Source organism: Epinephelus moara, chromosome 21, assembly GCF_006386435.1.
Source record: "Epinephelus moara isolate mb chromosome 21, YSFRI_EMoa_1.0, whole genome shotgun sequence".
NCBI classification, from domain to species: Eukaryota; Metazoa; Chordata; class Actinopteri; order Perciformes; family Serranidae; genus Epinephelus; species Epinephelus moara.
Genome location: NC_065526.1, coordinates 26,324,554 through 26,336,943, shown reverse-complemented (window position 1 = coordinate 26,336,943; position 12,390 = coordinate 26,324,554). Strand labels below are relative to the sequence as shown.

General features: G+C 38.6%; 1 protein-coding gene across 1 annotated transcript in view; it reads left to right on the top strand.

Moving 5' to 3' along the window:
- Positions 1–12,390, top strand: part of ak5 (adenylate kinase 5) — a 100,891-nt gene that overhangs the window by 83,020 nt on the left and 5,481 nt on the right. The window lies entirely within an intron of this gene.

The following is a 12,390-nucleotide window of genomic DNA, read 5'->3' as shown; positions in this document are numbered from 1 at the left end:
CCACACTGTTTGACTGGCAGGTGATCTCTGAGCAGTCAGCACTGTGCGGCAGGCCAAGCCAACGAAATAATAACTTAAAAACAAGATCCTGCAGATTATTATTTCATAAAGACAGACAGCTGGAGATGCTGAAAGACAAATCCCTCCATGCTGTCACTAAAAATTGTATTACCAGCTCTCAGGCTGAGAGAATATAAGGTGTTTTTATGAAAAGGGCCTAATGAAATAAATAGAAGAGGGAGGACTGCAGCTGAAATATTACACAGTCAAGAGCCCTCAAAATGGCTTTCACAGAGAGTGTTCATCTATACACACTGTACCAAACAGTGCTGGCATGGCTGTCTGAGCATATATTGGGGCTGGAAACGACCACAGAGTGTATGAACTGGATAAATTATCTACAGCTCCAAACACTCTCAGAGGAAAACACATTTTCTGAGAAGACATAAACATGGACAACTTGTCTGTGGTTTATGGGAGATATATGATGCCGATTAAAACTCACTCTGACTATGTTAATAAGCTCAGATCTTTTACTGTAGTAAAAATAGCAATGCTGCTCTTTACAAGTCCTACATTTGAGATTTTAATTAAAGCAGCTCTTACCTTTCTTGCACTTCACACAGCACTTAGAAAAAATTTGAACATCCACAACTCCCGCCTCCCTCCAAAGGCGGGAGTTCATTGCATTCAGTCCGAATGCAATGATTGGTCGGAGTTTTCTTAGAACCATATGAGAATGGTATATTATTAATGGTATATTATTTTTTATCTCTGGTGGAATTCACTTACATTTTAGTGTGCCATCCGCTTATTAATAGCATTTTAACCTAAACAAAGAAAAGCATAAAATTTCCAGAAAGGTAAGTGTTGCTTTAAGTAAAAGTACAACAGAATTAATAGGAAAATGTAGTTAGTATTACATTACAAGTACTTGTTGGGAAGAACGGTGTCTGTATTCTTGTATTCCTGACAACTCTGACAGCAAGAAGTAAAAACAAAACCCTCTGTCAATAAAGACCAAATAACTTGAGCCCCGACACAAATTAAAGGAGCTATATGTAAGAAATCTAAAGCAAATAGTCATAAAATCCTCCTAATATGTCACAGAGACTAAGGAATAATGTTCATATAACATACTGATCTCACAGACAACAATAGTACAGCCAGAATATTCGCATTTAAAACATTTTTTTACGGTCCACAAATCATGTTTATGTTTTGAATTTGTGTTTTGGCCTGTTGCGCCACCCACCGCCGTCTACCAGTCACACAGTCAGTGGAGTCTCAGCATCAGTTAAAGTTACGACTGAGCTACAGCAGCACGGCAAGCAGCATTAGCAGTGTCCCGGTACATAGCATTAGCAGCCGACTCCTCCTCAGCTGTATCCCGGCAGCAGCGTTAGCAGCAGAGAAGCCGGACTTGCTCGAACGGTCCGCTGGAAAACTGAAGATCAAGGACGCGGCAACGTGGCCCTGCCACAGCAGCCGCCCGTGGGCAAACAAATCAGTCTCCAGCATGCCGCTGTCCAGCAACCTCGAATCTGTAGGGGAGGGGGGCGGACACGACTCGCGGCAGTATTTTGAATTTGAGTGCAGTAACCGTTTTGGCCACATTCTTACATACAGCGCCTTTAAGTTACAAAGGAATATGTTAGCATATTAACTTAATTTATAATTTATAACAATAACTTATAAACAGCTTAACAGCACTAAAACACGGGAATTACTACGAGAGCAATGTGGCTTACCTCTCCCACAGAGCACAACAGCAGAAGGGGAGCGGCAAGGCAGGAGACACACCTTTATAGGTGGGGTACCCCCAAAGGTGAACACAGAGTACAGAAACTGAGTATCAGATGTTTCACATATTGACTATGGAGGCCTAAGTGTGTCAGGTAATAACAATTGAAACACATTTTGTATAATTATAATACTTAATATTACAAATGTACACTTGACTTTGTTACAGATTTTACTGCTGTATAATTGACCCTGTTACACAAGAATAAAATAGCATGAAATTGAAATTAAACACAGTAAAAGTACCTTAAAATTGCACTTAGGAACAGTACTTGAATTAATAGTTAATTCTTTTATAATAAAATAATAATATTTGTATCTAATTAGGTTTTTTTTCAACAAAAAAGGTTGTTGTTTTTTTTTTTAATAAAATTACATCTACTTCTTCTCCCTCATTAAAAAACCCTACTTGCTGAACACAAGATGTGTCACACTTCGCAATCTAAAAAATTATTAATGGGGTTAGTGGATAACGCTTAAAATGAAGAAGTTTTTCAGCATAAAAAAATTACATTTGTTTCATTAACATGATGTAGTCAGGTGACAATTTATTTTAAGAAGTTGGTCAAAATCCAAATCTTTTTTAACATTTATGAGTAGGATGGAATTAAAAAAGTAAGTTAGAATTTCTTAAATAAAATACTCACACACTTAATATTAAACAAAACTTTTGGATAAGTATTAAGTTGATTCAACTTAATTCAATTTTTCCATGTTAAAACAAGTCATGTTGTTTGGACTAAACTAACTGAGTTAGTCTAACTGAGACTTGTGGGACTTACTGAATAACGCCAGAGTTGGAACTACTTAAAAGGATCTGTGCAAAGTGCTACCTTAATTTTTTTTAAGTTGAACCATCGATTCGTTTTTAAAGTGCACTTTAAAGTCTGTTTTTAGTGTGTGTGTCCACATCACACTTTTGTAAGCTGCATATTGAACCATGATTAGCTTCAGGTCATGTCACTAAATCATGGTTATAATTGTGCTGAGATTGAAGGTGTGTATGGAGAAACTCATTAGATGAATGTGAAAACAGCTTTCAAGTGTCAAACTCTGCAGATAATCATTCCGCACAGTGAAGGTCAAACATACAGGAAATGTAGCAATAGGCGAAACACATGATTAAGTGAAGGGGGACTTTGAAAAATGTATAAGCAGAACGGCAGTCCAATAAAATCTGATATTAATGCAGTGGGATTCAGCCCCCAGCGATGCACAGTGCAGGTGAGTCCACTGTGCATCGCATTCATTATCAGAATCCTACATCTTCTGGTCAGACTGTGAGTTCAATACCACAGTCATCTAATGTTCCCGATCACTCTGGCTGATCAGACCTCTGCTCAGGTTGAAATTGGATGGAGATATGCTGGGAATTTATATTCTTGTTTATATAACTGCAGTGAGAGCAAGGACAGTGTCAAAAGTTAATGACAGTGAAAGTGTTAATGCAACTGATAAAAAGCCATGTAATTAACACATCTGACTTCTGCTGCTGGTGGCTCACAACCCTATTTGTGCTACTTCCTGTCCCGCGCTAATAGAAATAATAAAGCTGGCAAAACTAACAGGAGACCGAGGGAGATGTCAGTCAAGCCACTTTGTGCACACACGTTTAATATTAATAATAGTATTAAACTAAATCATTTCACAAGCCAGCCAGTAACAAAGGTCATAGTTTACCAGCAGAATATTTTCATCCGTTCTGTTTTCTCCCATACATTATAAAAAAAGCAGGCAAATAATTTACCTCCCACCTCTCAGTGAAATATTAATAGCTTTCGAATGCAGCTTAAATCACATTATATGTGCACTATGGCAGGTGATAGATATTTAGCTTCCTCATTTTTAGCATCTATAATCACGACTGTGGACATTATGGACAGTGATGCATGTTGCCGCTGGTGATTATTAATCCTCAGCTACATATTCTACTGGTGGTTGGCGGAGAGCTTTTTAATGGAACTGCACAGAGTCTGTGACATTTTGCATCAAAACACACCCTGCCTGTCACTCACACACACTGACATCACCGCTTCACATGTTCAAAAGGTGTTTATACATACGTGTGTGTTCAGCTGGTTTGTGAACGTCACACATGCACTACAGTCGGCCTAAATGCGTCACAAACATTAAGTGTACTTCTCACATTAAATACTTGAATACAAATTCACAGTCTGTCGAAGCAACCAAGAGGACACTTAGCCTTTAATCGGTCCAGGGAGGATTTATTGAGTAATGTGCACTGCAGCCTTCAAACACAGCATGGTATGAAGAAATTCAAGAAATTAGACGATTAATGGACAGAAAATAAATCATAACAGTTTTAATAGTAGATAATTGTTTCAAGAGTAAGGCTGGGAATATTCTATAATTTCTTGTAGTCCACAAATTACATGAAAGCACCAAAACTAGACAGACGTTGACCCAACTATCAAGTGTTGTCTGATAAATCTTATTACTCTGTGTCACATCGGTGAGACACACTGATGCAGAGTGATGTGCTCCTTTATTACAATGGACACGAGCACTGTCTTTCACTTAAAGTCACACGCACACCATTCTGCTGTAAATACTCACTACAGCACCAAATGTGTGTTAATCCACTGCTGAAAATAGTCCCCAACAAATGACACTATTTACTCCTCTCTGAGTTGCAGTTGCTAAAAGCTACAGTGCCCAGCTGTTTTAGGAAATGAGTTAGCCTTTCCAAAAATTTAAAGTATGTATTCGTGGCCTGTTTTTAAGGATGTATGTTGTCAGAGGGGCTGAGAACCACAGACACTATTCATGGGCAGATAACACATTGTTGGTTTTGGTCTTTTCATGGGATTAACTGATGAGAAAAATATAGTATGGGCTAGCTTTATTATTCAAGTCATTTATCAAATGAAAATATATATTCACTGGTTCTCCCTCTCAAATGTGCGAATTTGCTGCTTTTGTTCTATATCATTCATTATAAATTGATTAATTTGAGTTTTGGGGTGTTAGTAGGATTAAACAAGCAGTTTATATCTGGATATGTGATATTTATCACCATTTTAAGGCTGCAAATATTTTTGATATCAATTAATCTGCTGATTACTTCCTGAAATTATCATTTGTCTATATAATTTCTAGAAAAGCTATTAAGAAACATGCATTATAACTTCCCACAGCTCAAGCTAATGTCTTCAATGGTCTTGTCTTGTCTGTCCAGAAGTCCAAAGGTCAAAAGTATTAAGTTAACTATCATGTACAACAAAGAAAAGCATCAAATCATTAAATTGGAGAGGCTGGAACCAGTGGATGTTTGGCATTGTGCTTTCAAAAATTACTAAAGTGATAATTCAATTGTCTAAATAGTTGCCCATTAATTGATCAGCAGATTGATCAACTAATTGTTGCAGCTCCACACAATTTTCTGACCTTTTACAGACTGAAAAGTTAATCGATAAATACAAAGAAAGAACTGACAAACGATCAATAAGGAACATTATCATTATAGGACTACTGCCAACAAATATTGATGTCACATTAATGACAAGAATCCTGGAGGTTAACTGCAGTGAATGCAATTAAGAACTTTTACCATCTAACAGCAAAAAATGTCAATAGTTCTGTTATGTATATTTGCAGGGGATTAATGAAGTGTTTTAACAGCAGGGACTCAATGAATACGTCCACATGCTGAGGTTTCTGGCCTCAAAACACACAGTGTCACTTGAAAAAAGTGTTGTACCACTATCCAACTGCTTTGAGCAAACAACCTGCTGCTGCTGATACCTTTTCTGCTACAAGGACAAGGAAAATGTCATTCCCGAACAATAAAAGGAGACGTCACAACAGGATTTGTGATGTGGATTTTTTACTCCACTTTTTAGTGAATATACGAAAACTCACAGATCTGCAGTCCCTCAGTTTGCAGCATGGGTAAATAAAAGTCAATGATGTTTTAATGCCTTTGCAAGGCCACTGTGATGGTGGTTGTTACTCATTTACTTTCTTTTCTGTTACAAGCCTGCTTCTCTCATCACAAATCGATTGATCTGCAGTCTTGGCAGAAGACCTGACAAAGTGTCCGCTCAGCCTCAGAGAATTTTTGGGGTGGACAAAATTACACAAACTGAGATTAAATTCTACTTTGGATGCAGCTGGCAGAGACTTCCTGAACAGCACAAAATGAAACAATCTGCAGCAGGTGCTGGACTGTCTGGTTGTCAGTAAAAGCAGCTGCCTCACAGAGAAAAGAAAGAGATGAGAAAAGAGCTGAAGTCCCTCAACTGTAAAATTTAATGTTAAGCAGTGGAGGAAAGAAATTTCAAACAGACTGAGAATATCTGCCACAAGGAGCTGAACGCAGCTTAACTTTATTCATGTAACATTAAAATTAAATCAATCAATTAAATCATCAATTTTTTCCCCAAGCCCTAGTAATCGCTTCCTCGACCATGTTCAGAGACAATGTTTCTTTCAGGTAACAAAACACTATATTCATGCGCATGAGCTTCGCAAGGAGGTGGTTGGGGAAGATGGCGGCATAAAAAGTGCAGCATCTTGACACCAGAACCTTGGGTCTGAGTCCAGACACCTGCCTTAGATTTATGCAACAAATAAATGAAAGTTTCATATTTTGGACCAACAATTGATACATAATCTCCAGAAAATGAAAGACATTCAGGCTTTCCATTATTACAAGCTTTAGAAAGCGGTGCATCAAACAGATTTTCAAGCAATAAAAACACCCACGCACAGATTTACTTTAACTTTCTGTCATCTAAGTGGAGAAATCCAAATGCGTTCAAGCGTGGCTCAGCTGTCTAAGCTTCTTACAGCACATTAGGGTCATGTCCCATGTGTTCACTAACATCATCACTGCCAAACGCTTATTTTTCTGGTGTGTGAGTGAGTTAGTTATGGAGAGAGAAAGAGAGACACTGATTTAAAAGGAGGATAAATAATAACAGAGGGATCAGTGGAGTGCAGGTTTACAGCAGGGCACATTACAGAAACTACTGTAATACAAAATCACACATCCGAGTTGATGGTTTAATCTGAAAGTGAGACAAACTGCTGCACCTGTGAGTGTAAAAACTGACTGACTGAGAGTTTGACTTGGTAAAAAGTTACCCTGCTGTTGCCTGGCAACACAGAAAGTAAAATTGTATGTTCTCTGTTAACTGAAATCCCTCTGCAGACTGTCATCTTCCTGTCTGACCACATGTGTGCTCTCTATAAATCTGAACATACAGTGAAGAGTGCAGTCAGAAAAATCTGTCTTAAGAGTTTTTCCCCACTATGTGTGATCTTGGTGTGCATTTGAAACACACATCCCTGAGAGAGACATTCATTCACAGCTGCATATTTTGAGCTGAAACCAAAAATCTTTAATATTTAATGTGTTAAACTACCACAAGTAGTGGATTTCTTGATTTCCTGTGGGTGCTGCACATGATTTATTGCATATTCTGGCAGCTCAGGGTCTCAGCCCAGGGTGTTGAGTTAGTCATGAATACTCAGTTTAGAGCATATCTGGCTTTTGACAAGGTCTTGTCATCGCAAAGCATAAACTACCGGCACCATTTCCCCCCTTCGTCTTCCGCCCTGTGAGTTTTCCTCTACAAGGATAAGATCACCGTTCAAGTTAATTACTTTAAAAACTCAGTAAAGGATGAGAACATGCACAGAATTTTAGTTTTGCAATCAACATCAATGTCAGTTAGGATGCACAGGGCTTTGACGACAGTTAAGAGTCTGAACAATGAAGCGGTTTGAATAACAATCAAAATGTCTATCTTTAGATGTAGGCAGATGAAAAAAAAAACAACAACAACAAAAAAAAACAGTCAGACCGATTTTAAAAACATCAACTAGAGCAGACTAGTTACTACTGCAGAGCTGATAACATGTTGCTAATCCATCTGAACTGGTAGCTAACTGTCCCCAGTGTTCAAAATACTCTTGAATGGCATTATACGATACAATTCAATACGGTATACCATACGATACGATAAGATTCAATACAATATACTTTATTGTCCCTATAGGGAAATCAGAAGCTGTACAAATATTGCTACCTTACAATATCAGTCCAGAAAAAATAAAAAGCATACACCATAGAAAAATACAAAACACATACTACACATAACAGTACTGCACATCAGCCACTCATGCACACAACACAACCCCTAAGCATCAAGCAACATTATTTTAAATCTTAACTGAAGTTGGCACAAATGAATTTTGAGAAATGATTCAGTTTAAATATGAGCATCCTGTATTGTCTGCCCGGAGGTAAAAGCAGATGATATTACGGCATTAAGAACAGATAAGTCACTAGAACAGACTTTTAATGTGAAACTGTATCTGTTGAGGTTCATTCATCAAGTTCAGCACATCTTGTTGGATACAATACAGGGAAAACAAACTCAGCTGCCAGATTATTAGGTGCTTTACACCTGCCTAAAGCTAATACAGTCCTGTAATAAATCCTGCCTTTCTGAAGGTTATGATGTTCAGTTTCTGATTAAACTGTTTGAGAGAGGTGTTGATTCAACGTTATGGTCATTTTGGGGCCCTGCAGTCTGTCATTAGACTGAGAAGTGTTTCTAATAACAAGTCTGCCCCGACTGATATCCTGAACATGATGGGCAAATTATTACAAACAGGAATAAACTTTACGAGGGTCGGATTTACTGAAGCTTGTCATGGTGAATTGACTCACATAAATCCAAACCTTACAATGATATGCAGCAATCAGACACGACAACTATGCACCAGATTATTCCTTACTCCAACATATTACAATCCAAACACCCTCTCTTCTCATATAGAGTTGATAAAAGCAGATAGGTGTCCATTAGTTGGGTGCAGCAGCATTAACAAAAGAACAGGAGCTCCGCAGTTTACATGTACTTATGATAGGATGAATAGTACGCTACAGAAAGCTGTTACATAAACCCACGGATGTGAGTGGAATTACTTCTTTAATGACTGGCTAAATATAAAACGTTTGGACTACATATCCTATCCTTTACAAAAGCATTGCATTTCTCATAAAGCCAGTATAACAGAGAAGTAATTGCATGTAAATGCTACTAATCTTTACATCCATAAAGTCAATATACAGCATAATCTGCTACTAGAGACCCAAGCCTGAGTCTGGGTCAACAGGAAATCACCAAAACAAGCACAACTTTGCAATAGCTGTAACCATGTACACATGTTGTCCCTTTTTGCCAACTGGCAAGAACAGTTAATCAACTGTACTTTGGCTCAGGATCTTGGACAAGTCTGTGGATCTATTTGGATGTTAAGCCCTTTTTGTGATAGGCCATTTGCATTTTGCATCACCACACCCTTTTAGCCAACTGGCATAAAACACAGACTGTATATAAAAATGGAAGTAGCTACCATGACATCACCTTTTTGTGGACTGCCATTTTGAAGCCTCGAGTCTCGAGTATCGCCATAATGGGTTTGTTTTTTTGGAGCCTGAAGTGACCATATTTGGATGAGAGGGTGGAGCTGTGGAGAAGTGAGCGGTGTGACTGAGACTGTAGCAACACCTCACTCAAGTAGCCCAACCCTTAAATATGCATAACTTTGGGTGTTAATAAAATGTAAACGTGTGAGTTATAAAAAAAAAAAAATCACCCCTGTACAGTTGTCATATATGTTGAAATTAGCTTTAAGGTCCAAAACCATTTTTGTACTAGGTTGTAAACATGTTCATTTCTGCTGTCGGGCATTTTAACATGGAGGTCTATGGGGATTGCCTGGCTTCTGGAGTCAGCCTCAAGTGGCCATTCAGTAAATTGCAGTTTTTGGCACTTCCGCATTTGGTTTATTTTTTCGCCTTGGATATTGCTGCTTGACTTAGACGCAAACACACTCACACAGTTGATCTTCATGCTAAATATCAGCCTCCTAGGGCAAAAACTGTTGTCACTAAAGCAACCCAGGCTCACTCCGAAGTGTGGGTAGTGACTTGCGGCGTCATACGCAGCATGATACACAGCTGGTCGCCATCATAGTTTAATGGCGCTCAGCGGCGTCAGGGGGAAACGCAGCGGGACAAACACTGATTTTCACCCAGGAGAGCGGTGTTCACGTCTCGTAAGATTATGAAGCCAAACCCTGTTCTTTTTTCCAAACCTAACCACGTGCTTTTGTTGCGTAAACCCAGCCACGTGCGTTAGTTGTTGGAGGGGAAAAAATATCAAGTCACGTTGTTGTACTGACGTTTTGCGTATATTTTGAAAGAGTATGTAAACTGTAAATTTGTAAGTGTATTGTGAAAGAAGACAATGCATGTAGCAGGCACACCTCGACACGGTGTCCAAGAACGTCAACAACCAACACACCCAGGGTACCTGTCACGTCATATCTGGACATGGAAAGTCCATGACCAAACGTCGATACGTGATGAATTCGGAGTGAGAATGTGTTGGCTAAAGGGTGGGGGAATTTATTTAAGGCCGTAGCCATGGAGTCAATACCAGGAGGACCAAACCTGCTGGAGGGTCTGGTTTTAGCATATTTGGGACAGATGTGTTCCCCTCTTTATAATTACTGCCTTGTAGCTACTGACGGCAGCTAACAAACCCATCATGTTATGTCACAAAGCAATCAGTAGCATGAAGCATCACAATGGATGTGCCAAACTAACAAAGCCAGAAAAGAAAATTCAGCAACCAGAGCAGCATAATAGGAGTAAAATAAGCATAATCAACAGACACCAAGGCGACACCAAGGCAACCACAAGCAGACTTTAGAGAGCAATAATCCCACTCTAAAAATGACGGAACACAACAAAGATGGAGGAAACACTTACCAGAGCTTGTTGAAATGAAACATTTCAGGGTAAATGCTGTAGCTCCAGGAAACAACCCTGCAGGATGAGGTGGCCTTTAAGGGAGTGGCAGCTGGTATGACAAGTGAACCTCCAGCAACAAGATGTGAGAAAAACACCATTATTTCACCCACAAAGTCCTTTTGAAGTAACGTGATGCAGCTATGAGCAGTTTAGCTTGATTGAGTTGGCAAACTAGCAGAAGGACAGCAGAGTGAAGGAGCAGGTGGAGCTTCATAGCCTTAAATAGGTCGGCTCATTGCTGAGGGTGCGCTTCATTTGTGCTCCAGTGAGGAGAGTGTGTCACATGTGTGGTTTCAATTAGCCTGCCTGCACATGCTAGCTATGATAGCCACTTACAATACAGCGTGTAAGACATAATTTGAACTGAGAACGAATGCTTTCATTTTAAGTTTGACACTAATTTGTGAAAATTAAAGGGGGGCTTTGAAAATATATGTATTCAATTATATTCCAATATGAAATGCATAGATTATAAACACACAACACCTTGTATGTTCAACTATTGACAAAGAAAATGTTATATTGTTTTTTCCTCCTGTTACTGTTGCTTGACTTGGACCCCCAGACTCATAATAGCTATTGAATTATAAATTAAATGGGTGTGGTTGTCTCTGAGAAACTACTCATACATTTTAATTGGTCACACATACAGGCTAACTTGAGTCCCAGTCTCTTCAGCTAAAACTCACTATTAGAAATAATTCTCAGTAGCCATTTTATGTTTTTAACATTATTTATTATTTATCCATGGAAACTTCCCTTAGCAATTCCTTTTATGCAGCGTCCTGGTTTATGCTAATATAATTCATTCTGGATAATCACAGGAATACTCAACCAGTGTAATGCACAAAACCTTTCAGTACTTTCAACTCCTTTTATTAAGCTTACCCTGTCTAATATTTGCTGACACTATGTCAGACAGATTTTTGCAGATATAGTTTGTGGATTTAGTAGATTACATAACATTGGAAAGGTATTTCTTATTTCTTTTAATTTGGCTTCCCTGCCTTGCAGTATTATCTGTCCTGTGCTGCTGTCCAGCTTTTATTGAAGCAGTTTGGTCTTAAAGGTACAAGGAAGGATATAGTGGCATCTAGTGGTGAGTTTGCAGAACAGAAACTTCTCCTATATGCCAAGCGTATAGAACTACGGTAACGGAAACACAATGATTTTTTTTTTCAGGGGATTATCCACTAATGAAAACATAGTAATGAATAAAACATACCTTTTCTGCCAATAAATCCCCCTAAATCCTAGACCTTTAAGTGTGCATTTCTTTAAATTATAATCCTTACACACATTTTTGTATTCAGGGCTGCTGTCAAATGAGCAGCATTGCAGACCTACATAAAAATGCAGATACACCTGTGACTGCATATATTAGGATATCCTGCATGGGAGTTATTTATGTACCGTATAATAAGCATATACCAGTGCATATATTGTATATACATGCCTGATTAACTGTGAAGGGGGGCTGTAGGAGACATATGAGCTGCTCCTGAGGAAACCCTTCATTCCTCCAACTCATTATGTCGCCTCAAGTACCCATTATGTGCAGTGAGTACTAAAACAAGCGCTAATACAAGCTTAGCTCATCAACAGAGAGATGGTCACCAACAAATTTTAGGATGTATTAAGTGTTTAATTTCATTTATCAAGGGAAAACGTCAAACAACTGCTTCTCAAATGTTAGGTTGCAGTTGATTCATATATTAAGCATGAGTTGG